This window comes from Pinus tabuliformis, chromosome 6 (assembly GCF_031772625.1).
Source record: "Pinus tabuliformis cultivar Carrire ecotype Pingquan chromosome 6, CPIR1, whole genome shotgun sequence".
Taxonomy (NCBI): domain Eukaryota; kingdom Viridiplantae; phylum Streptophyta; class Pinopsida; order Pinales; family Pinaceae; genus Pinus; species Pinus tabuliformis.
In genome coordinates this window covers 2,016,361,744-2,016,384,910 of record NC_142292.1, presented here as the reverse complement: position 1 = coordinate 2,016,384,910, position 23,167 = coordinate 2,016,361,744, and the positions used below count along the sequence as shown (strand labels likewise).

The window sequence follows — 23,167 nt, the reverse complement described above, 5'->3', positions numbered from 1 at the left end:
TTTTGGGATGGGCAATTTTGCAGTACCTCAAGTGTCGACATAGTGGATGGCGATTGGGCCAGATCTTCAACTATATTATAATGTTGTGCCGCTCTAGAACGATGATTAAATGTCAACTTGTGTACTACTCCCTTTGGCAGTTTTATTTTCAACTCAGGAATGATGGGCGACGCAACTTCCATCGAAGTTGTTGTCAAACTACTTGGTTGATCTTTATCCTTGTTGTTCGACAGCTGTGGATTCCCGTAATCTTTGTTCCTTGTCGATATCAAAGCATCATTTTGCTGTTTGGAAACCGACAACATCAGCACTTGAGACGGGGAAGCATTTCCACTGTCAACCAAATTTGTTCCTGGATTTGGAAACGGATTAGTTAATACTGTCGAGGTTTCTGAATTCTTGAAGAATTTTTTAAGCTCAGCTCTATGTGGACAATCTGCTGTCTAATGATCCTCATCGCATATAAAGCATGGACGATTTGGTTTCCTATTTCCAGAAGGGTTTGTAGAAGATTTTTCAGGTGATGATTCCTCCTGTTTCTTCTTCTTCCCTTTGCTTTTGTTCTTGCCCCATGGTTGCTTGGTTTCTTTACCTTTATCTGTCGAGACGACATTTACTTCTGAGGCAAGAAGTTCCTCTTTTTCATTTTGACTGGAAGTTCCGAGGCAATATATAGCCTTTGTCGATTTCGTGTCTGTTGCGCCTATCACGCCATCGCCAGCATGAGAGTCATTGCTTGTTTTAGGAGGAGGGGGGACTGAAAATTCTGGTCTGGGAGCATCAGGTATTTTATCGTAGAACATGCCAGACTGAGTATAAATCAAGTCTAAATATTGCGCACGAGCAATGACTTGCTCTTCGGTGATGACTCCCCCTTTTGCTACATCTTCCGTAATGGAAGGCAATGCTGACTTAATAAACCATTCAGCTAGAAGCTGATTAGGAACATACGTTTTTACCATTCTACGACGACGTCGCCACTCATGTATATGATCAGATATGTGAGTGGCCATTGTTTGTTTGAAATTGGTAAGAAGTTCCATTCCCGTTTCGTACCTTATCGGTAACTGAAAATGGGTTAGAAAGGTTGTGGCTAGGGTACTGAAGTTGTCAAACGAAGCTCTGGGCAATTCGATATACCATTTTACTGTCGGACCAGTTAACGTCCTCTGAAAAAGGTGAAGCCTAATCGAATCATCGTTTAGGGTGTTTGATGAATGCTACAGATGAGAGGTCATCACATGATTTGACGGATCTTCACCCGGATTTCCATTAAATTTAGGAATATCTGATGGAAGTTTATGCGGAATCACTGGCCACCAAGGGGCGTAAGCGATTGGATCATTTGTTAACCGATTTAAATCAAGTAACTCTAAAGTTGCCACGAAGGGTAACTGTTGATTCAAGTTAGGCGAAGCATACCCAAGATAAGATGGAATCGCCTGGGCAGTTGGTCTTTGCATACCAGCATAATGCATTTGATGCTGGTAACTTTGGTAAGGTTGGTGGGCATGACCATTGTAGAATGGTTGATTTTGACCATTTTGAATATATGGCTGCCCACTATTTGCAAAGATTTGTTGCTCAAATCCTTGGTATACTGGTTGGAATTGTGGTTGTTGGTATTGTACTAGCCATGGTTGTGAAGCCATGTGCTGTTGTCCAATACTAACTGTTTGACCAAGATGAGGGGTAATTGTACCCGTTTGGACCTGTGTCATTCCACCAGTCGGCGATTATGGTTGAGTCGCAGGGTCAAGGGGTTGTTGCATTACAACCTGAGAAACCTGAGGTTGGCATACAACAGGCAGTGCTTGTACTTGTGACACCGTCACAGTAGATGGCGTAGTTGGTATATTTGACATAGGTAAACATTGTTGCATCGAATATACAACTCTTGGTTGTTGAGGTAGTATCGGTACCCAACTGCTAGACGTAATTCCAGCATAACTTGAATTTTGTTGTGAACTCCCGTATGGCTGTCCTCCCGGAGGGGACAACGAAAGGGTATATTGCCCCCCATACGGCGGTAATCTGGTACCTAAAGGAATGGTTTTCCCTAGAGGACCGGACTGCCCAAATTGACATCCCAATGGATCAATTTGCTGAGACTCAACATAAGAGTTTCCGGATACTGTTCCGGATGAACAAACAGGAACGGACCATACCGTCGAAATAGCCCTTGAGTGGGCTCCTTCTAGCGATTGAGAGCTAGTTGGGACAGATGGTATACCGGCGAGCATTGTTGGAGTGATAGCAGGAAGTTCTGTCATCGCTGTGTCGGATGACACAGTCCTAGATGTTGACGGTTGTTCAGAAATTTCTACTCTATCCAAAAGATTACCTAGCGATTCTACAGGAGCTTCCACTGGCGGTAGACTAATTTCTGATGAAGAAGGATACGGAGTGATCTCGACTCCAAATTGCGATGGAGTACTAGATGGAGGATCCTCCACAATCTCTTCTATAGCAATCAGACCAGGTGGAAGAGGTAGACCGTCAGGTCCGTAGAATATTTCTGGTGCCAAAGAAGGTACAGAATCTGCAACGACAGATGTTTGGGGAACAACACTCTTCGAACTGGTTGTAGATGGAACTGGTTCAGTGATACAAGTTTTTACCCTTAGACTAGGATTAGTACTACTGTCCTTTGGTGACTGCTGAAATTCTCCTGTAAAGGCAGGGATACCAGAAATGTTTGGAGTAACCGAAGTCTCTGATGTTGTTGGAACACTTGTTCTAACTTTACCAGGAGATTTGGAACCGGCTAAACGAGTTCGGTTTGTCCGTAATAGTTTCGATTCCAGAGACAAAGACAGTTGACTCGTAAGCCTCCGCGAACGACGGGGTTTCAATTGACTTTCTTCCACGATTGCGTATTACTCGATCAACTAAAAATAAAGGGGAAGTATGTTTCCGAATTAAATGAATTTTAGATTCTTTTGACACAACTTGTTTTTTCAATTTTGAAGAGTCGAGAAAAAACAAAAGATGACTCTAGTCGCCTTCGATTTTTAATGAGCCTGAAGTGACAAGTGCTCAGATGGAACTTTTCCGTTAAGGAGTCTGAAAAGGAATGAAAGGGACTGCTCTAGAAATCTAGGCAGAGGGATTACCAAACCAGTCACAAAACTACAGAATACCTTTTAGGGTATGGCAGTCAATCTTCCCAAACGCTGTGTTCAGTGCATTGCGATTGATAGGGCGGCAGACACGACTTCCTATGGATAAAGGATTAAACCTATTGTGGTCTCCCAAAACATACTCGACGGTACATGGGAGCACAAGTCTGTACTGTCACTTATCGTCTCAAAGTGGAGGAATCACCCAACCAACAATGAGAACAACAGTTACCAGGCTTTACAATGCTGGAATACGTCTCTAGCCTAGACCTCTAGATGTTGTGCATTAGGTTCAAAAGCGTTGTTAGATTCATTAAATTTATTTTATAGTTGATCTTGCTTAAGAAATTTACCTTTCAGGTTCACCGCGTGATGTAGATGTACAATTCCTAAAATGCAATCTAAGATGATAAACAGTCTTTTATCTTCTTTGTGCAATGAAAATCCTAGCTACTAAGGAAAGAAAGACATAATTCTTTCAACAAAGAGCAAAGAGCACACACTATATGCATTGTCCTAAATCAAACCAATCAAACAGTATAAATGCAAATGCACATGCATGTATTTGTTTTCAGCCTTCTTAATATGTGAATGATAAAAAGAAAGCTAATGCGCAAATCTGAATTACTTTTCAAGCGACAATTACTAACAAGTTTCTTTTCAAAATAAAAAATGAAGACAATGACAACACTTTGCGATTTGGAAATGAAGACTTGCTTTCGACACTAGAAAAACTACAAATTCAGATCAAATACAACAGTAACAGGGTAATCGACTATCAAGAGCAATCAGATTCTCTTCTATGACTGAAAACGACACTTGCGACACTTTCAAATCAAGAAACGACAGTACAATTACGTTAATTTTTCTCAAAGGAGAACTGAAAATGACTCAACAAATACATAAAAACATTTACAGTTCTTTGCACAATGGAGGCAGAATATCAGCAAGGAAAGGGGTTTCAAACAAAGGTGTACTGACTACAGGCAGCAAAATTCTTGAATAGATCTGAAAAGAGTGAACAAAACCCAACATTCAGGAACAATGCCTAGTCCGATCAGCGCACCTGTAACACAGTGAATTTTAAATGCAATGCACCTACTACACTCGGGAAGTGGGCTGAATTTCAGATTCACAGAATAGAGAGTACGCTTGGCCAGGGACGAGACTTTGCTTGGGTTCCGGGTCATAGTTTGCAGTTCAGTTCAGGGAGTTTGGCCAAGCAAGTGGTAATCAGTAAATCAACAACAGGGGTAGATCTAAGGAGGTTACTAGAGCCACCTGTTGGAATTATGTTATCTGGTATGACTGTATGTTACAGATGTTGTACTTGATGGCAACTCCAGTGGTAAGGCTCTCAGTTTGTTGAAAAATTAAGAAGGACGCAGACAATCGGTTCAGAAAGTGCGTCCCCGCAGGTATACCATGCAGAACCCGCATCCAGGGACGCCGGCCAGCCGTTCAGGGGGTGCGTCTACCCAGTGCACACATTTCAAGGCAGAGAAAAGCACGTGGGGGTTTCTTGTGTGGTATCTAGCCGACGGTTTTATGTTTCTATGGTGTCGGCTCGTGGTATTGTTCCATGTTTTGGGGAGGAGCTTGCCTATATAAAGCAAAGGAGTTCATTTGGATTGAGCAATTGTCTGGGGTTGAATATCTTATTTGGTGAGATCTAGTCCAGATCTAAGAGGGCGAATCATCTAATGGACTGTGATCTCTATGGCGCATGATCAGATCTGTAGATCTGACTGTTTGGGTTTGTCCTGAAGCCTTCATATCATTTATATCTAAAGGGTCGCAGGTTCAGTGAAGGGAAAGTGCGCCGGGATGCAGGTACTGTAAAGGGCAAGTGCGCCGAGACGCAGCACAGTAGAGAGAGACCTGCGTGGGGACGCAGGGCGATCAAGGTTCAGGTGCATCTCTGAAGCAGAAGGACGCGGCACGCTAGTGTTTTCAGGTGCGTCTCTGTAGCGAAAGACGCGGCGCGATAGTATCTTTGGGTGCGTCCCTGAAGCAACAGAACACAGAGCAGTCAAAGGAACAGTGCGTGGGCACGCAGCGGAGCAGAAGGATATCTGCGTGTGGACGCAGAGTAGCAGAAGGTTAACAGCGTCTGGTCGCAAGTCACAGAGAGAAAAACTGCGTCTCTGTTTTAAGATGTTCTGTTGATTGAATTTCTCTATTGATAAGGTGTTCTGGGTTAGTTCTGTTGTTGCTGATCTGATATCTGTAGTGATCTATATCTGTTATGTACTTGTTGATCATCTGATGCTTTATGAAAAGAAGTAGGGGGTTGTAGCTCCCTTCCAAGAGTAGACTGGAAAACGAGAGAGAGAGGGAGTTGTAGCTCTCTGCAGGTTGCAGCCTGCGTACTGGTAAAGGAATGCACCAGTACAAAATCATTGTAAAAGAAGTTTCTAAATTGAAAGAAGATAGAGACATATTGCAGCAGGTGGTTTTCACCCACATTGGGTTTCCACCTTACATCTTGTGTTCTTTGGTGTGACTATCTGTTTTTTCATGCTCATTATTTTATGGTACTGACATGCTAAAATAATTCAAAGATCAAATAAGATAATACTGATTCACCCCCCCTCTCAGTATTATTTCCAACAATTGGTATCGGAGCAGGTCCTTCAGAGAAGCTTGATCGCTTGAAGGTAGATCGTTCATCATGAGTAACTACGAGAGAGAAGCATCAATCAGGCCACCGATTTTTGATGGGACAAACTTCAACTATTGGAAGGTAAGAGTTACTGCATATCTTCAATCTCTTGGTACAGAAGTTTGGGACATTGTAGAAACAGGCTATGCTTTTCCTTCAGCTACTCCTACAGATCCAGCTGAGAAAAAGAAGTATGAAACAAATGCAAAAGCAGTCAGTACTCTATTAGGAAGTATATCCCAAACAGAATTCATGAAGGTAATGCACTTCAAATCAGCAAAAGAGATATGGGACAAAATGGTCACGAGCTATGAAGGAGATGAACAGGTAAAACAAGCTAAACTTCAAACTCTCAGGATTCAATATGAGACTCTCAAGATGTATAATGATGAAAGTGTGGCTAATTATTTTCTTCGGGTAGATGAGATTGTTAATTGTATGAAAAATTTGGGTGAAGAAATAAAAGAGGCTATAGTAGTTCAAAAGATTCTAAGATCATTATCCCCCAAGTTTGAATCTAAAGTATCTGCAATAGAAGAAAAGGAAAATCTCCGTGTTCTCACTATGTCTCAGCTACATGGAATTCTAACTGCTTATGAAATGAGAAAGGGAGGTCCATCAGACAGAAGGGAAGCTGCTTTTAAGGCATCAGGCAAAGAATATTACTATGAAGCAAGCCATGTTCCAGAAGAAGAGGAAGAAGAATCAAATTTTGTCAGAAATCTTCAAAGGGGTTCTGGAAGGTTCAGAGGTAAGCTACCTTTCAAATGCTTTTCTCGTGGAAGAGTAGGTCATTATGCTGCAAAATGTCCTTATAAGGATAAAGGAAAGGAATCTGCTAGATGGAACAAGAAACAAAGTGCAAATAAGAAAAGCTACTACACCCATGAAGATAGTGATGGTTTATCAAACAGTGATGAAGATGAACAAGGTAATAAATATAAGTTGTTAATGGCATTTGAAGATGATGATTATGAGGATGCTGTAGATGTGAATAACCTCTATGATGAAATTACTAGACTCAAGAGATGTATAGAAGAAAAGAATGTGATCATTGATACTCTACAATTTCAAATTGATGAAAAAGAAAAACATCTTGAAAAACTAGAAGGTGAAATTGTTGGTCTCAGAAAAGAAATTGAGAAAGCAAAAGCTATTAATCTTAAGTTTGTCAAAGGATCTGAAACTTTGGATGAGATTATCAATGTGCAGCGGTCTCCTCTAAACAAGACAGGTTTGGGTTACAATGGAGAAACCTCTCAAGCATCCACCTCAAAAAGTTATCTTGATGCGGCAAGAAGAAATGAGCAGAAGAACAATGAAGATAATCAGGTAAAGTAGGGACAAAATACAAACAGAAACTATCAGGGGCAATCCATCTTAAGGGTGAACAAAAGCTACAACCAGCCACAGGTAAAATCTTCTCAGTTTGGTTCAAGAATAGATGAAAATAGAAATTACAATCAGTTGGCAGGTAGATTCAATAACCGCAGAAGCTTCTTCAATGGACAATGCTTTTCTTGCCATAATTTTGGTCACAAAGCAGCTCAATGTGTTGCATATAAAACAATCATGACTAGGGAAGCTCAAAAACAAAGAAGTATGACAGGGATGACAAAAAGGACCTATAACAACTTTTCGGTTCTTGAAAATGAAGTCGAATGTTCTATTTGCAATAACTTTGGTCATGAAGAATCTGAATGCAGGAGCAGGTTTCAGCAGAAAAAGGAGCAAGCCTCAAGCACCAAAACATGGAGAATAAAGGAACCTCAAATAGAAAGATGTGGAATAGCATTTTATGCAGAGGGATAGGAAAATCTATGGTACATTGACAGTGGATGTTCGAAGCATATGACAGGTGATAAAGAAAAACTTGAATCTTATTCTGTTCTAGAAAAAGGAAAGAAAGTCTCTTTTGGAAACGATACTCCTGCAACTATAAAAGGAAAAGGCATTGCTCAGTTAAAAGGAAAGGTCAAAGCTGGAAATGTTTTGTATGTTGATGGATTGAAGCATAATCTTCTAAGTGTCAGCCAGATGTGTGATCAAAGAACCGAGGTTATTTTCAAATCGAATGGATGTCTTGTTCGTGATCTTGATACAGGTAAAACAGTACTCAAAGGCAAAAGAACTCCAAATAATCTGTACATATTTGAAGAAGGACAACAACAATGCTATCTAAGCAAGGATGAAGAGCACTGGTTATGGCATCGAAGGTTGGGACATCTAAGCTTCTCACAAATAAGGAAAGCATGCAAATATCAGGCAGTTCGCGATCTTCCAGATATCAAAATTCCTGACAACACCATATGCAGATCATGTCAGTTTGGAAAACAAACCAGGACTAACTTTCCAGAGAAAGAAGGATCAGCTAGCATTCCTCTTGAGCTAGTACATACAGATACATGTGGTCCATTCAGGAAAAGAACACCTAGAGGAGAGGAATACTTGATATTATTTATTGACGATTTCTCCAGGTTTGTCTGGTTAGGACTTATGAAGCACAAAGATGAAGCATTCGAAAAATTCAAATCCTTCAAAGCCTTGGTTGAAAATGAATCAGGTCACAAAATTAAGTGCCTCAGATCCGACAGAGGTGGGGAATTTACTTCAAATGAATTTTTCGATTTCTATGATGAACATGGGATAAGGAGAGAATTCTCTACAGCTAGAACTCCTCAGAAAAATGGAGTTGTTGAAAGAATGAACAGAACAATCCAACAAATGGCTCGTGCTATGCTTGATGAATCAGGAACTCCTGCAACTTTCTAGGGTGAAGCTGCACATGCTGCGGTTGTTATTCTCAACAAAACAAATGTCCGGGTGAACAACACTCAAACTCCTCATGAGCTTTGGAGTGGTAGGACTCCTTCGGTAAAGCACTTCAAAATCTTTGGGAGCAAATGCTATATCAAGAATACTGATGAGCAGCTTGGCAAACTTGAACCTAGAGCAGATGAAGGCATTCTTCTTGGCTATTCTCCACATAGCAAAGCATACAAATGCTACAATAAAAGACTTGGCAGAATTGTTGACAGCATTGATGTAGTGGTTGATGAGAAGGGATATATTCCTAGGCAAGTACATCATGAAGATATAGAAGAAGATGAAGGCTACCCTCAAAGACAGAATAATGAAGATGAAGAACCCCAAGGAGAACCTCAAGAAGAACCAGAGGAGCAGACAAGAATAGAAGAGAAAACTCCATCCAGATATGTTCAGAAGAATCATCCAGAATCTCAGATTGTGGGGCAGAAAGAAGCAGGTGTACAAACAAGAAGAACAGTTGCAGAAGCCTCAAGCTATTTGGCATTACTCTCCTCTACTGAACCACAAAATGTGAAAGAAGCATGCAAAGATGAATGTTGGGTGAAAGCAATGGATGAAGAACTTGAGCAAATCAAAAAGAACAACACTTGGGAGCTGGTTCCTAGACCAAAGGATAAGAATGTTATCGGAACAAAATGGGTCTTCAAAAATAAATTGAATGAAAATGGAGAAGTAATTAGAAACAAAGCCAGACTTGTTTGTAAAGGGTATGCGCAGCAAGAAGGAATATACTTTGAAGAAACTTTTGCTCCTGTTGCAAGACTTGAGGCCATCCGAATGTTCCTTGCTCTCTCAAGTTTTCAAAACTTCAAAGTATTTCAAATGGACGTGAAATCAGCCTTTCTGAATGGAGACTTGGAAGAAGAAGTGTACATTGAACAGCCAGATGGGTTCATTCTTGGAAATGATCCAAATCTTGTATGCCAATTGAAAAAGGCTCTCTATGGTCTCAAACAAGCTCCAAGGGCTTGGTACTACCGGTTGGACAAATATCTTCATCAACAAGGTTTCTCAAAAGGTTCAGCAGATAGCAATCTGTATATAAAAGTTGAAAATGACAAATTGCTAATACTTGTTGTGTATGTAGATGACATTATTTTTGGCAGCAATGAAGAAGCTATGAGTCAAAGCTTTGCCTCGGTCATGCAGAAAGAATTTGAAATGTCCTTGCTAGGAGAACTGACATATTTCCTTGGTTTGCAAATCCAACAAAAGGAAGGAGGAATCTTTTTATCTCAAACCAAGTATCTCAAGCAGATTTTGAAGAAATATGGCATGGAAGATGCAAAACCAGTATGTACACCCATGGTCACAGGATGTAGTCTCAGTGCAAATGATGAATCTGCAGCAGTACATCAACCAACCTACAGATCTATGATTGGAAGTTTACTATATTTGACAGGTACCCGACTGGACATCATGCATGCAGTTGGAATAGTTGGAAGATTTCAGGCAAATCCGAAGGAGACTCATCTTCAGGCAGTAAAGAGAATTTTCAAATATCTTCAAGGGACTCAAAATTATGGCTTATGGTATCCTAGAGATACAGATCTTACTCTTCATGCTTATACAGATGCAGATTGGGCCGGAAGCGTGGATGACAGGAAAAGCACAAGTGGTGGTGCGTTCTTTATGGGTTCCAGACTGGTATCTTGGTTCAGCAAGAAACAAAGTTCCGTTGCCTTATCTACAGCTGAAGCAGAATATGTTGCTGCTGCATCTTGTTGCACCCAACTCCTTTGGATGATGCAGACTTTGCAGGATTTTCAAATCACTTGTACTCCACCAATCCCCATCTTATGTGATAATACAAGTGCAATCAGCATCTCAAAGAACCCTGTTATGCATTCAAAAACCAAGCACATACCAATCAAGTACCATTTTCTCCGGGAACAAGTGCTTGAACAGAAAGTCAAGTTGGAGTATGTTCCTTCCAAGGAACAAGTTGCTGATATTCTCACCAAACCATTGCCCAGGGACACATTTGAATACCTCAGGCAAAAGCTGGGGGTTGTTGATGCATCATCTTATTGTTGAACATCTTCTTATTGGTGGTACAAGGCTCAGGGGGAGCACATAATGCATTGTTGGCATTATGGAGAAGGAGATCTTGGAAATAGCTGCAATATGTCTCTATCTCTTTCATGGTGGATTTCTGGTTATTTGTTGCAGATCTGGAGGAGCATGAGCTAAGGGGGAGCATACCCTTTGCCCTTGATGTCAAACGGGGAGAATGAAGCTGAAGCTTGTAAGGTTGAGGTTGCGAGGTTGAGGTTGCCATCAAGTCCAAAGGGGGAGATTGTTGGCATTATGTTATCTGGTATGACTGTATGTTACAGATGTTGTACTTGATGGCAACTCCAGTGGTAAGGCTCTCAGTTTGTTGAAAAATTAAGAAGGACGCAGGCAATCGGTTCAGAAAGTGCGTCCCCGCAGGTATACCATGCAGAACCCGCGTCCAGGGACGCCGGCCAGCCGTTCAGGGGGTGTGTCTACCCAGTGCACACATTTCAAGGCAGAGAAAAGCACGTGGGGGTTTCTTGTGTGGTATCTAGCCGACGGTTTTATGTTTCTATGGTGTCGGCTCATGGTATTGTTCCATGTTTTGGGGAGGAGCTTGCCTATATAAAGCAAAGGAGTTCATTTGGATTGAGCAATTGTCTGGGGTTGAATATCTTATTTGGTGAGATCTAGTCCAGATCTAAGAGGGCGAATCTTCTAATGGACTGTGATCTCTATGGCGCATGATCAGATCTGTAGATCTGACTGTTTGGGTTTGTCCTGAAGCCTTCATATCATTTATATCTAAAGGGTCGCAGGTTCAGTGAAGGGAAAGTGCGCCGGGACGCAGGTACTGTAAAGGGAAAGTGCGCCGAGACGCAGCACAGTAGAGAGAGACCTGCGTGGGGACGCAGGGTGATCAAGGTTCAGGTGCGTCTCTGAAGCAGAAGGACGCGGCGCGATAGTGTTTAGGTGCGTCTCTGTAGTGAAAGACGCGGCGCGATAGTATCTTTGGGTGCGTCCCTGAAGCAACAGAACGCAGAGCAGTCAAAGGAACAGTGCGTGGGCACGCAGCGGAGCAGAAGGATATCTGCGTGTGGACGCAGAGTAGCAGAAGGTTAACGGCGTCTGGTCGCAGGCCACAGAGAGAAAAACTGCGTCTCTGTTTTAAGATGTTCTGTTGATTGAATTTCTCTATTGATAAGGTGTTCTGGGTTAGTTCTGTTGTTGCTGATCTGATATCTGTAGTGATCTATATCTGTTATGTACTTGTTGATCATCTGATGCTTTATGAAAAGAAGTAGGGGGTTGTAGCTCCCTTCCAGGAGTAGACTGGAAAACGAGAGAGAGAGGGAGTTGTAGCTCTCTGCAGGTTGCAGCCTGCGTACTGGTAAAGGACTGCACCAGTAAAAAATCATTGTAAAATAAGTTTCTAAATTGAAAGAAGATAGAGACATATTGCAGCAGGTGGTTTTCACCCATATTGGGTTTCCACCTTACATCTTGTGTTCTTTGGTGTGACTATCTGTTTTTTCATGCTCATTATTTTATGGTACTGACATGCTAAAATAATTCAAAGATCAAATAAGATAATACTGATTCACCCCCCCTCTCAGTATTATTTCCAACACCACCACAAGGGCAATTAGAGAGTTTGTAAATCAGTTGTTTAATTCATAAACAAAACCTGGAGATTGACTGAAGCGGAATTTATCTACTTTGCATTTGCATAGAAAATGCAGTTCGAAAGCTACCTGGCTCAACTTCGGGCTCCGTCTGTAAGTTTAAAAAGTAAATAGAATGTAGATAGACAAACAACCTAGTCACTCCCCAACAGAGTCACCATTTTGTTACAGGGAAAAGTGTCTATGCAGAACTGCTAATCCCACTAAGGTGTGGTAGCTACCTTAGAAACAAACAAAGTAAAGCTACTTTCGTTTTCCTTTATGAAATATAGATGAGAGAAGAATAAAGGAGACCAACCTCTGTTTTGTGCTTGGTTCCTAGTTCGATTCTTTTCTCTTGATAGTCCTTTGCTACTTGCTTCCTTGTACACCCAGCTTCATAGAGTACCTGTAGAATCAAAGTAGCATAACACTATAAAAGAACATGGATCTATTATCATAAACAATCTAGGATTAGATGTAAATTGACCATACAAATGCATGAAACATAAATGACACAAGAGTATGGAGGCAAACTTGAATAGCTTTATTGATAATCAAGAAAGAGCCAAGAGAGTTACAACCAGTTGTTCTGACCCAGCATCATCCTCTCAGCAAGTAAGCCCTTCTTCACCTCATGTAAAGCTTATATCACCCAACACTATGATGTTGCCTCAAGAAACCAACAACAATTCCTTACAAGATGTAAAATTCCAGCCTCTGGATCTCTGGGATGAGGGATCCATATATAGATATCTGTAAGGGAGATGAGTCAGCTTGTGATTTGATTAGTGTCTTCCCTCTAATAGTTCTTGCTTCCACTTGGAGATTGATGATCCCTTACTCATCCTTGGTCAAATTCAGAATGGCAAGTGTCACAGGAGAAGTTTCTGGAAGATTCCATGCTTTTCCACCTCGCAGATTGACACTGCCATTTGTCTCTTTTCACCCATCGCACCCCATAGAAGGGCTTTTTGAAATGCAATGCACCCACAGAGTGTACTTAGGTGAGATGCAACGCACTTTGCCTATGGAGCAGGTGAAATGATCCTGTTTTGACTAGTTTTGAGTGGTTTTTCATGGAGAACTGCTGGGAGAAGCTATAATCAGTTGACCTTGTTCCTTTAGGGGTTAGAACAACACTTTTAGGGACTTAGGAGCCCTTGGTTTATGGACATTTTATGCTTGGGGTTGCAGTGCCCAAAAATGTGTATAACACATTGTATGATTTTTTTTAATTTAGTTGCAAAATCATACTAATTAATTTATGTTGATAAATAATGAACACATAAAATCAATCTAAAACTACTAAATTAGAAGTTTATATTGACTAATGGTGAACGCAAATAAATTGAATATACAACTAAATTAGTTGTTTATAATTATTATCAATGAAAGTAAATGAAATGAATATAAACTTGTAAATTAATCGTTTAATGAATATGAAACGACCAAAACAAGATAAATGACTAATGCAAATAACGAATTTATGATTACAAATGATGACTAATTTTTTTATATATATGACTATTAGTAGCTAATTTACAGTATCTTATAACACGACCAAAATTTAGTCATATTTCTTTGGTCATTAATCAATTTGAAACAATGACTAAAATTTGCATATATATGACTATTAGTAGCTAATTTACAGTATCTTATAACATGACCAACATTTTCGGTCATATTTCTTTGGTCAGTAATTGGTTTTCTTGGATGATCATATAGTAATATATTTTGTTGTGTATTTGGTCATTAATTGTGGCAATTAATGACTAAATCAATCACTAAATTAATGACCAAATATATGACTAATTATACTACTAGATGATGAAATTGAGAAAACCAATTAATGATTAAGCTAAAAATGACTAAAAGTTGGCCGCGTTATAAGATACTGCAAATTAGCTACTACTGATCACCGACTGAAAAATGGTCATTTATATGCAAATTTTAGTCATTTTTTTAGTAACTAATTAGCCATTTTGTACTAGTGAAATGGAGCACAGACAGGTTGATAATGCGGATGTTCAAGTTTATAAAGATTTGAAGATTTCTATGGATAAGTATGTATTGCATTCTGATTTTTATGCTTCAGATATAGCTAATGTGGATGTTGTTTTGGGATACCCTTCGATGGAATCTGTTGGTACTATAGATATTAATGTGTAGAACAAATTGTTGAAGCTTTGGTACAAAAAGAAAAAATTACATTACAGGATATTTCCATCAATAAATAGGTAGAGTCCAAGGAGGCTGAAACAGTAGATGTTCCAGGGTTTGACACATCAGATGAGGAATTTGTGGTTGAAGTAATACTAAAAGATAAGAAACAACAGCAGGTGCCACAATTTGTACCAGATACCAATCAAGCTCAATTAGGTGGTGAATTAAAGCAAGATACACCATTGGTTAAAACTTCAGCATATCACCACCCACATCACCCAACAAGAAAAAAACCTACAAGATGGCAACGAATTAGCAACAAGGACAACAACCCCCGCATGATAGATAGAGAAGGGTGATGATCCAGCCACAAAACATCAACACAGAAGAGTCACCAGGGTCAACTTCCACCTCAAGCGAGTGAGGCACCAGCTAAATCCAAGGTTCACCTTTATCTTAGATGGCTAGATGCATGTGCATGGTACCAGTGAACTACTCTTTTGAGTAGATCTTATTATTTGTGTTCTTCTTATGTTTCAAGGACAAAACATGTTTAACAGGGCTGGAATGTAGTATACCTAGGGGGGATAGTATGGGGTACAGAAGGAGGTACCCAAGGGAGTAATGTAATAATGGGATGGGCCATAGTTATAAGGTAAGTTTGTGGTATTGGATATATGTTATGAGAGATCCATGGTAATGACCCATGGTATTTTATGTATGAATCATATATAGAGGCTAGAGACTCTCCATTGAGATATGTCAAGGAATATTGTATGAACAAGCATATGGCTTGTGGAGAGTTCTCCTTCCTTAAGGAGTGAATGTATGGTGTTACCCTAACTCAAGGGTTTTTATCAATAAAGAAGATTTTCATATTATATTGGATCGATCTTGTTATTTCTGAGAATATTTCTATTCTTATATATTTACAGGTCAGATCTATTACAATTGTCCATATGAGATGATTACCTCCCTTGTCGTGGTGTCAAAATTTATGGCTATAGTATAGTAACTTCCTCAAAGAATAATGATACAATGATGCCACCATACCTAAACATACTCTATTTCCTTGTTCTTCACTTTGTCATTTGTTCCTTCAAATTAACTAGTAGGAATTCAAACCAATTTAACACCATTGGGGCAATGCACCTCACTGCAATGTCCACCTAACTCTTGGAAGCCAAATGTAGACTCACTATACCCGCCACTTGGGTCAATATAAATAAGATTGTAAGGCTTGGGAGGTTTAATTCATCTTTGATAGTGATTTTCCCACTTGATTTTCATGCAATGGGAGTGCAGTACTCTATCATCGACTCCTCCATGGATCTCTCGCCCACAAAACATCCTTTCGTTACCATGACCGAGGTCCCTCACCTTGATAGGTCGGTGAGAACGTAGATATCCTCCACATATATCTATATCACATGTCATTGTATCTTATATTGTTTCTCTATAGGATCCCACCACTATATGATCCTCTCTAAGAGTCAAGGATACCCTCTCACATGTTGGGTTATGAATAACTTCAAAAGATTGCAATTGTGTAAGCCAATTATAGTGTTGTGGTTCACTAGTGCAATTTCATCATCAATGTTATGCTCTTATTCCATCCACTCTATCATCTTGAAATCCCTAAAAACCCATTATAGAAGATATCAAAATATAAGCATACATAAAAAAATGGGCTTAAACCAATCTTCCCCTACCTAAGATCTGAAAAAGGAATGCATCAATGTTCTTCCTCAGTGTAGAAAGTGAACTATTGGGACTAACAACACCATGTTTGAGACTCATTTGAGTGCGTAGTAGTTCAACATTTATTCATAACTAAAGCATTGAAGTGCATTTGACATGAAGAGGGGGTCCCCAACACAAAAAATTCAGGGGAAAAGAACATGAAAGTTACATCAAGAGAAAGAGGAGGTTAAGAGCACTCACTTAGTGGTGATATTATTTAATTTCATGGCCTGATGCTCTAGGATCTAAAAACAAAGTTCTTACTACAAGAGGGTTTTATACAATGTTTGTCTCTTTATGGATTACAAATGAACATTATAATAAAAAATTCTCTTTTCTATTTTGGAATTGGGTCTAAAATGTCTCCTTTCATATTGACCATTCTTCTTTAAGTTGGTAATTTTATTCTTGGTGGAGTTTTTCATATTTTTTTTATCATTATATCAAGCCACTAATGATTCTCTGAGGAAATTTTGACTATTTTATAACTAGGAACATGTATTTGTCATTGCATTTGTTGTCTCCTTGAGGTATAACATTGAAAATTTCATATACAGTTAGGATTCCTCAAGCTTGTCAATACATTATTGACCTTTCCCACACAATTTCACTCTACCTTTGGGACCACCTCCATCAAGTTACAACATTATGTATTTTTCATATCGTAACTTGTGTGACAGAGCCTGTTAGGTCCCTATACTACTAGTGTAAATCCTTATTGTTATTAGTGCAACCCCCTTATTGTATTATTGTGCCCATATAGTCCCCATGTTGTTATTATTGTACCCCATAGAAGCACACTATTGTTATTGTTGTGCCCCTATAATATTATTGTTATGTAGACTCTGATTGTATTGGGACCGCTTAGACTCCTATATATAGAAAGGAGGTGTTGTCATTTGTATCATCCAAAAATAGTTCATTTGTGTAATATAAAGGAGGTTTCCCCATCGAAGAGGTTGATTTTGAAGTCGTTGATCTATCTTTTCTATCTTTTTGTGAGATGGTTTCATAACATTTAGTATCAGAGCTTTGGATTCTAGGGTTTCTCTACTCCAAAACAGGTCATCATGATCCTCAGGTATGAATTTCAGATATTCTCTCGCTACATTTTCGGAGATATGATCTACAAAAGTTAGGGTTTTTGCAAGCTCTAGAATTCCATCTCAAATGAGTCACCGTGGCACTTTTGCTATAAGTTGTTTTATATGAAGGTTCAGACACTGAAATTAAAACAAATTTGAACTCAAATATTAATTAATCTTGGGCCCAAATTTCAGATCTTGTTTCGCTATATAGTTGGAGATATGGTTCAAGACACTTAGGATTTGTGCAGGCTCTCGGAATACATTCCAAACAGGTTATCCTGTGAAAATCGTCATAACTTTCTCGCTGAGTATTAGATTGCAATTTCGTAAGAAGCTACAGAGAGAGGATGGACATTAGTGTTTTGAGGATTGTTTTCAGGTCCAAAGGTTTAAATAGTGACACGTGGCACTTCATAAAAGTTTGATCTACTGAAACATTGTACAATCAAGACACCTTGGGAGATTGGGCATAACGCTTTCTTGGAGAATCCAATTTTGATCAGACTGGTGGAATTGGAGACAGGACTCAAAGGGCTACCACAGTTCACAATTTCAAATCTTGGAGATCCAAAATTTTAGAGATACATCAGATTCAATATTGAGCTCCTACAAAGTGAAAAAGGTGTTTATTTTTTTTTAAATTTTGCATAAGTCTTGTTTGAAAAATTAGTTTGAAGGAATTCAAAGGGAATAGTGAAGCATAAATATCATTAATTGATGCCCCAAAGAAATAAAATGGAAACAAATAGTAAGAAATCTCAAATCTCTAGCATGACTCATGGAGAAGAGGAAGAAATGCAACATGATAAATCAAAATTATGAGACCAAGTGCAACAAATTTCACTCTCAGAAAAAGTAACAGAAGTTAAGATGAATGGTTTAAAGAAAGACATGGAAGATAATATGGATTGTTTAAAGAAAGCCGTGGAAGATAAGTGTTGGAAATAATACTGAGAGGGGGGGTGAATTAGTATTATCAGATCAATAATCGAATTTTCCAAACAGATTTATATACGCTATTTCAGCTAAGTGAACTAGCATGTATATGCGACTGTACTTAAGGAAACCAACGTATATGCAGAGAACTTTTGATTTACCCAATTTATGATGCATTGAACGTTAACTAGTGTATCAAAGATTTATTAGAAAATACAGTAAAATAAGAATAAAGCATCACACATAAGAAACACACATGAACACCAAGATATAAGGTGAAAACCCAATGTGGGTGAAAACCACCTTCTGCTATCGTCTCCGTCTTCTTTTAATAATAAGAAAATCTATTTACAATTTTTTACTGGTGCAGACTTATACCAGTATGCAGGCTTCTACCTGAAGAAGGTTACAACCTTCTCTCATTCTCCAGATTCTCCTCGAAGGGAGCTATAACCCCCTAACTCTTGTGCTAGCCGATATGTTTACTAGTATGTAGGCTGTGACCTATAGAAGGCTACGACCTTCTTTCTTCCTCCAAGGACCACGTTTCATAAATTTTCAGATTGGATCCATCAACAACATCATAACTGTAATTCAATCATCAAATACATCTACATCAACCAATCACTTTCTGAACCAACCACAACCGAATCAATCAATCACTTTGACAACCCATCAATTTGATCATTCAGAATATTGTCACCAGAATACAGTAACTAGAACTCAAACCAGAACCCAGAACTCTGAAACAGCAAACAGAAACAACTGAAACATATTTTATAAGGTATACGCTACTTCCATGTGTCGAACATGCGTGTATATGCACTTTTCTCAAAGCCAACCAGCGTATACATCTGAAAATATTAATTCATAATTCTGCAGCTATTCCAAACTTCAGTTATACCTAGATCATAATATTTACAGAACAACACATGCGTCAGTATACAGATCTAGAATAAACATGATCAAACCATATAAAGATAATTCATTTCAAGCCTTAAGATCCCGATCCATCATTAGATCTTATCCTCCATCAACCGCTAAGGTTCATCCTCGGTTCAGAATCAAGCACAACACCATAAGCCAATAACCTACACACTAGATCTCACACTTCATTAGATATTCGATACTTGCACTCCATGGCCTAATGATCTTCTCCTCCTTTTATAGCTTTAGGCCTTTCTCAATACCATGGACCAAAACCACTTAGGACCAATACCTTGGACTAAATACCTAGGGTCAATACTTCAAACCAGATACCTTGGACCAATACCATGGATCAAAATACCATGGACCAAAGACTTCAGACCAAAAACTTAGTTTTCCAAGGTATACATCATTTTCCTTCTACGAAAGTGTGTGTGTATGTATACGCTACTTGTGGTTAGTGAACTTGCGTGTATACGCAACTTGGTCAAGGTGAACTTGTGTATATCTCACTTTCTTCATTCTGTGTAGACTGATATGTAATTCTTTGTTGTTAACCTGTTGTACTGTGATCTTTCATCTGAGTGATTTTCCATCAAGGACAAACCCTGTATCGTAATGCCAACAATCGCCCCCTTTGGACTTGATGGAAAAAGCAACACCAAGTCACTCTTCCCCTTAAACATCAAGGGCAATGGGTGTTGGAAATAACACTGAGAGGGGGGGAGGGGGGTGAATTAGTATTATCAAATCAATAATATTTTTTATTTTCATAAACAAATTGATATACGCTACTTCAGTTAAGGATACTCGCGTGTATACGCAACTATGTTTAATGCAACTAGCGTATATCTAGTAAACTTATGATTCAGTTAGTTGATCTTCAATGAGTGCATCAGAACATTATTAACCATATGAACAGTAAACAGTTGTAGTAAAACAGAATAGATCATCACACATAAGAAGCACACTTGAACACCATGATATAAGGTGGAAACCCAATGTGGGTGAAAACCACCTGCTGCAATTCGTCTCTATCTTCTTTTAATAAGAAACTTCTTTTTACAATATTTATGTATTGGTATAGTCTTATACCAGTACGCAGGTTTCTACCTGCATAAGGCTACAACCTTCTCTCGTTCTCCAGTTTCTACTGGAAGGGAGCTACAACCCCATTAGCTCTTGTACTAGCTGATCCGTTTACTAGTACGTAGGCACCGGCTTACTGAAGGCTCCAACCTTCACTCGTTTTCCAGCTACTACTGGAAGGGAGATCCAACCTCCTGGCTCTTGTACTGGCCGATATGTTTACCAGTACGTAGGTGCCGGCCTACAGAAGGCTACGATCTTCTCTCTTCCTCCAGGGACCACGTTCCATAAATTTTCATACTGGATACTCATAAAGCACAGCACCATAATCTGAAGGCCACGTTTCAGCCAATTTTCATACTGGACCCATCAACAACAATGAAGCACAAAATCAATCACCACTGTAATACACTTGCATCATTCATTTCTGAATCACCCAACACTGAATCACTAAAACCCTATCAACAAAACATAGTCACCAGAACACTGAGTAGAACACAGAACTCTGTAACAATAACCAGATCAACCTGCAACTTTAAATATCATATCTCATAATGTATACACTACTATCATGAACCAAACCAGCGTACATACGTGCTTTTACCAAAGCCAACCTGCGTATAGATCTGCAAATATTTACTCATAACTTCGCAGTTGTTCGAGACATCAGTCATACCCAGATCATAACATTCATACAATAAAACATGCGTTAATAATTCAAATCTAGTATATCCATGATCAAACTACATAATGATAATACATTCCAAGCCTTATGATCTTGATCCATCATCCATCATCAACCGCATAGGTGCATCCTTGATTCAGATCACGCAAAGCATCACAAACCCATAACCAGCATACTAAATCTCACACTTCATCAGATATTCAATCCTTGCACACTTCCTCCTCTTGGCATAATGATCTTCTCCTTATATAGGATTAGCCCTCTCTCAATACCATGGTCCAAAACCATGTAGAACCAATACCTTGTGTTATCACAAAATCATGTACTGATGGCTGCTATCAGTTAGACTCTATGTAACTATTTCAGACCAGACTCTTGACTAAGGATTAGCCTCCCTAGTCTGAGAGGTCTCTCTCAAAACAAACTATTGATTATGATTAACACTAAGAGGGCTAACTCTTGAAATGAAGACTTAATAAACATGCTGGTTGGACAGACAAGATAAGATTTCTTCCATTGGGCTCATGGAGTCAAACACCATTTCAGTAAACCATAAAACTACTCATTCATGGAAGTCAGGGCATGTAATGTTTAAACACTCAAAACATTTCTCAAATGAACCTCAACTCATAAATACACACAGGAAATCTGAGCAGCTAGGTGAATTCAGAGTGATTGTGTATCTATAAAGCTGTAAAACATAAAGGATAAAACAAAGCCACATACATCTTGAGCATCTGAACAAAGTATGAATCCTGAGAAGAAAAAGTAGTCTTTTATATCACTGTAACAAGTCTTTACATAAGCCAATATAAACTTTGTTTCTTCAAAAACATCCAACCCTTATTACATAGATCATTCTCCCCTATATAGACACATACTTCTAACTGCTTAGAGCTTCCACCTCCAGCATGAGGGGAGCTCGATGATTGCCATTGATTACCCCTATCTGCTATTGAACTAACCTATTAAATACAATCAGCACTAACTGAAGTTCTAAAAAGTCCTAATTTAATTATAACTCTAATTCTATCTCCTTCGTTGAAGATTCCTTCTTGCAGCTTTGACACCTGGCTTTCTCTTCGTTCAGCTGAGATGGCATGAAATGAGCAATTAATGTCCCATGTTGGCTTTGAACACCGAAGGATTTGATCTGTTCTGTGCTGGTTGAGAATAACCCTAAATTCTCGGTTCTGGTCCCCCATCACCGAGTATGCAGCAGTAGTTACCTTAAGCCTTTAATAACCCAAGAATATAGGATATTACCATGTTACTGATATGTTTACTGACATGCTGGAAGCTTCTTTGATGAACAGGTGTGCCAACCGAAACTTTTCATATGCAGCTCCCTCCAAACCCTAATCACCGAGATTAAAGTGACTTTATGACCCAAAATTCCAAACCTAGGTTAAAATCTTTCACCTTTTGTTAAAGGTATACATGGCGTATGTTGAATGGCTGTAGCAGCTTCCTTTGATCCCTTTCATGTCACTGAGGTGTTTCCTTTGCAAATTTCTGATTTCTGCCATCAAACTGTATGTCTGCGTTCAAAAACAAAACCTACAGCAGTTTCGTAGCGCGCTACGAAACTGCTGTGTAATTTCAAAAACATAACTTCAACCCAAAATCCTTATCAACTGAATATTGCCAGTGGAATTTGCAGTCACCATTATTTTTGATTTCCTTCTCCAGCATACACTTGAAACAAACTAACCACTATCATCTTCCATTTCTCGACTAGATATAGGGTCTTCAAATCCAAATCTATGTGATCCCATAGGCATAGGCAGAGATTTGTAGTAGGCAAAAACAGAATCGGTCTTTGAACCACATGCAATATATCCATCCATGACAGAAAACCCCACAACAGTCTTCTCATTGGTATGACCAGTATCGGTCAGAGTATAAGCATTATTGGATAACCCAGAAGGATTGGCTTTTGTAAAATCCCACAACTTGAGTGTGTTATCTGTAGATGCAGAAACTTCACTCTCTCTATTGCTAAATTCCAGCGTTCCTCTGTTTCTCATCTTTAGCTTCTCCATTTCAAATTCCATTTTGATCAGTTTCATCTGAAACAACATAGAATCTACTGCTGCTTTGGCATCACTCCACAGACTCTTGTAGAGACAAATCCTTTCATCCCTTTCCTTCAGTTCAGACCTAAAATCTTGTTTCAAATTCTCCAAGAAGTTTTGCAGCTTATTGTGCATCATCTCAGAACACTTTACCTGTTAAGATTGAGAAAATCT

At 39.1% G+C, this 23,167-nt stretch overlaps 1 pseudogene; it reads left to right on the top strand.

Annotated features, from left to right (window-relative positions):
- LOC149267340 (putative pre-mRNA-splicing factor ATP-dependent RNA helicase DEAH5 pseudogene) overlaps positions 1 to 22,032 on the top strand; it is a 62,520-nt pseudogene extending 40,488 nt beyond the window's left edge.
- The last annotated feature ends 1,135 nt before the right edge of the window (positions 22,033 to 23,167 follow it).